This window comes from Austrofundulus limnaeus, unplaced genomic scaffold (genome assembly GCF_001266775.1).
Source record: "Austrofundulus limnaeus strain Quisiro unplaced genomic scaffold, Austrofundulus_limnaeus-1.0 Scaffold298, whole genome shotgun sequence".
NCBI classification, from domain to species: Eukaryota; Metazoa; Chordata; class Actinopteri; order Cyprinodontiformes; family Rivulidae; genus Austrofundulus; species Austrofundulus limnaeus.
This window is the reverse complement of record NW_013952700.1, coordinates 548741-552975: the sequence shown is the minus strand read 5'-3', so window position 1 is coordinate 552975 and position 4235 is coordinate 548741. Positions and strand designations below refer to the sequence as shown.

Below are 4235 nucleotides of genomic sequence, written 5' to 3'. Positions count from 1 at the left end.
TTGTTAGACTGATTTCTCTATTAAAATAACTATTTCTTTCAAAAACATTATTTAGAGCCTAGGTGGAGTAGTCGAACACAGATCTACTGATCCTTCAACACAGAGCATCTTCAGAAGACAAGCTGATAAAATAAATTTTATAAATCTGTATTGTTCCATACAAGTGTGTATTTAACCTAAAGCACTGTTTTTGAACGGTTCGATGCGGGTACATGTAGCACCCCTAATAATTATTTATTTATTTAATTATTAGGGGTGCAACAATACATGTACCCGTATGGAACAATACAGATTTTAAAAATTTGCTTCATCAGCTTGTCTTCTGAAGATGCTCTGTGTTGAAGGATCAGTGGATCTGTGTTCAACTACTCCACCTAGGCTGCATTTTTGAGCGCAGATCCACTGAGAAACTTGCTGTTTCAGCAACATTTAATTTAAAAACTGTATTTTTGAGGTTAAACAAATGTTCATAATTAATATAAATAAATTAAAAGTTAAAAGGGGCATGGACATTTCTCTTTTGTATTGAAAAAGTATCGAACTGTGAGACTAAAGTATCAAACTCATTTTCTGAGCTTAAAAAGAATTAAAAATCTAACTATCGAACTTGTGTGTAAAACTATCCCCCCACTTTATGATTTTAGAGTTAATTTCAGTATTATACAAATAAATACAGTAAATTAAACATTTTTTTAATAAACACATTTTAAATGCGTATTTTAACTGTAAATTGTTACATGTATGATTGATTTCAGATCCACATTTGTAGTTTAAGTTAGACAAATGATGATGTCATGTAAAACCCACAGAACCTGTTGCTGGATCTGATCTGTTTTGAATTGTTGTTTTAGGAACCTGATCCTGGATGTGTTATCATGGAAGCCCCCTGCTGAACAAACAAGACCACCATGATGAGTCTTTGTTCCTGGTGAGTTTATTATTATAGCGGTTGTTTTCCCTGTCCTCTCCTCAGCTCTCAGTCAGCTGACCAGTCTCCTCCTGACTGGTTTGGTGTTACAGAGCTGGGACAGAACGTCTCTACTTGCGTTCGGCAGCGCTGCTTCTGTTTTAGAGGGAGTGCTGCTGAGGTGCTGCAGAGCATGGCCCAGTGAGAGTGGTCTGTCCTGGTCCCACGTCAGGACAGGCCTAGTGCAGGGCTGTACATCACATGCTGAGGTTGTGTAACTCTGTGCTCGGCCCTGTTGTTTTAGACAAAACAAAGCTGATGTTGATATTTTCCTGTTGTTGACAGGCTGTACTGGCCTTAGAGGAAACATGGTGGTTCTGATGACAGAACCTGTGAAGGTGAGTCTTTATCTGTATTAAAGCTGTGCTGCTGAGAGCTGTGATGACTGAAGAGTAAAACACATCATGCTGATAAATCCTGATGAACCAAACATCCTGAGCCTGTGGCAGCCCAAATATATACATAATGATTGTGGTTCTGGTCCGTTCATGAATCTCTCTCTGTTCAGCAGCATGAGAAGCAGCAGCGGGCCCATTTTGGGCGGTACCTCCTGAAGTTGGAGCTGGTAATGAACAGGTGAGTGTCAGGATATGGCTGTAAAGAAATGACCCAACGAAGTACTGCCACTGCAGAGATTTCTCTCCTCTGCTGTGGAATCAAAGGATTGGGACAGAAACTCATGACTTTGGCACAGGTTTCAGTAAAAACAAAGTTTACTAGAACCTGACTGAAGACCTGAAACATGCAGCTTGTTCATGTTTAGTCTGTAGAGGAGCATTAATTTAATTTTTTATTTCTGCTGATAGGTTGTTCCAGCTGAAGGAAGTCATGTCAGGATGGCTGCTCAGTCCAAGGCTGAGGATTCAACTGCATTTCAGATATAAATACTACACTAAGGGTTTTCACTAAAAGATAAAATAAAAATTAAAACAGGAAAGGCTGTCAGCAGGGGTGCCAGTCGTTTACTGTTTTTACAGAACATTTACTGCTCTTTATATTAACAGTATATTACTGTAAATTGGATTACAATAAAATAGTAAATGACTTACACTAGACACCAGCATTGTACTGTTATTTTACTGTTTATGTACTGTCATTTATTTTAAAAAAGTATTACTGCATATTGTATTACAGTAATCTAATGGGTTTTTTGTAATTTTATATCTGTATTTGAAATAAAATTGCTTATAAATCCATCTGAATTTTCTAAATGAAAAACATTTTTTTACAGTTTTAGTGAAATTATGACACACCTGAGCCTCCGTTTAATTATTTTATTTTATTAAACCTTTTATTTAATCCCATTCAGATTAAGAATCTTTTGCAAGGGAAGCCTGGCAGCTTAACAAAAGTTGTCATTTACTGTATAAATTTCAGGTAATTGTAACGCTAAAGAAAAACAATAGCAATAAGATGAAATTGTTCTGGTTCAGACTGGATCATAGTCCATGGGATACACTCTTTCAGAAAAGTCATGTTAACAGAAAAAGTTGGGTCTGACTGCCCACCAGGGACCACTTTTGGTCACACCCCTTTTCCATTGTGACCATCAAAGTTAGGGGGAGAGGAACCTTAACTACCAACTCTGGCGGAGTGGTTAGGGGAGTCCTGGAACCGGAAGGTCCTGGTTCAATCCCCCGTCCAGCCGTCTCAGTCATTGTGTCCTTGGGCAAGACACTTCACACACCTTGCCTACTGATGGTGGTCAGAGGGTCCGGTGGCACCGGTGCATGGCAGCCCCCCTCTGTCAGTGTGCCCCAGGGCAGCTGTGGCTACAATGTAGCTTGCCATCAGTGTGTGAATGGGTGAATGTCTGTTAGTGTAAAGTGCTTTGGGGTCCAGAAGGACTTGAAAAGCGCTCTATAAGTTCAGTACCATTTACCAATAACTTTGCTATAATCCAACCAAGTTTTAAAAAACAGGATATCAGATTTGTGATAAAATGGACCTTTATTGTCATTGTACTGGGCACAATGAAATTATCTGATTAGCTCTTCGATTTAAATAACACTTCATTAAACAAATGTGCAAACGATGTATGAGGGTCAAAATGTCACAACCCCAACAGAAGATGAAAGATGTGAGACAGAACAGATGGTTCAGCTTTAACCCATTCCATGTGAAAATAAAGCTGCATAACAGATTCAGGTATTTTGATTGTGTTAACCATAATATAACTTTACAGTTACTAAAGAAGTAACTGGAGTATTTTGTTACACATAACCTAGAGTAAGATTAATGCCGAACCTTATCTTCTGGTTAACAGACCCGGACATCTGAACTCAGAACACATGCCATTGTCCAACTCATTCCAGTAAAGCCTTAATGTTTTGATGTGGTTTTGATGTCTGAAGCCAGTGCCACAGATACAAGGAAGAAAATCTCCCTATGTTTAGCATTCAGAATCTGAAAAAATACGCCACTGATGGTGAAAACTACTACAGAGGAAAAAAACAAAAAAAGGAAGTCTTAACAACTAATGCATGAATAATAAAGCTTGATAATAAAATAAAAATGTTGCTAACACAGCGTCCAATGTCCAGGACCCATACAGCAATCAGAATCCAGTCCAGATTTGATGCCTGCGACTTAAAATTACATTAAAAATGAATACATCATAGAACAACTGACAACTAAAGCAGATAGTAAACTGGTTAAAATCATGTACTGGGAGATGTGGTGTTGGATCCAGTGAAAGAGGTGGAAACCAGGTTTAGATCACATGACTGTTTCCTGCAAAAACTTTTAACATCCTGGAGGAAAAAAAAAACATTACACCTGTTAAGAGTTATGTCTTTTTTCTTTATGCTTCCTTAAGATCCATTAACAAGCATTACAATAATTGTCATCTCATGAGCACAGATTATACCAAACCTGTATTTATTTGCTGTGTCTCCTAACTATGAAATATGGAATAAATCTACTCTTCATTTACCAACTTTGTTTTTAGACATTTTCTCAACGGCTTTCAGACATAAGTTCAGGATCTGCAATAGAAAAAATAGTAATTTCACTACATAAAATTTTATTTAACACACACACACACATGCTTGTAATGTTTTGAAACTTACGAGCCCATTAATGTCTTCACATAATCCCAGAGTGATCACTTCGAGTCAGGATCTGTTTGTCAACGCGTGCAACATATTCACTGGGATCAATGGTTTTGTCTAAAATCTGTGCAGGCTAAGGAGGAGAGAAACAAGTGAACAACAACAACAAAAAAAAGGATATATATATATATATATACGTATATATATATACGTAT

General features: G+C 37.5%; 1 long non-coding RNA gene across 3 annotated transcripts in view; it reads left to right on the top strand.

Moving 5' to 3' along the window:
• Window positions 1-2022, top strand: part of LOC106526867 (uncharacterized) — a 3661-nt gene extending 1639 nt beyond the window's left edge. For 2 of the 3 annotated variants that reach the window (XR_001311312.1, XR_001311314.1), the window contains exons 2-5: window positions 852-928; window positions 1253-1305; window positions 1479-1543; window positions 1774-2022. This is a non-coding gene — a long non-coding RNA (uncharacterized LOC106526867). Of the gene's footprint in view, window positions 1-851; window positions 929-1252; window positions 1306-1475; window positions 1544-1773 lie in introns of all 3 variants that reach the window. The other variant, XR_001311313.1, reaches the window with a different exon arrangement.
• Window positions 2023-4235: the final 2213 nt, after the last annotated feature.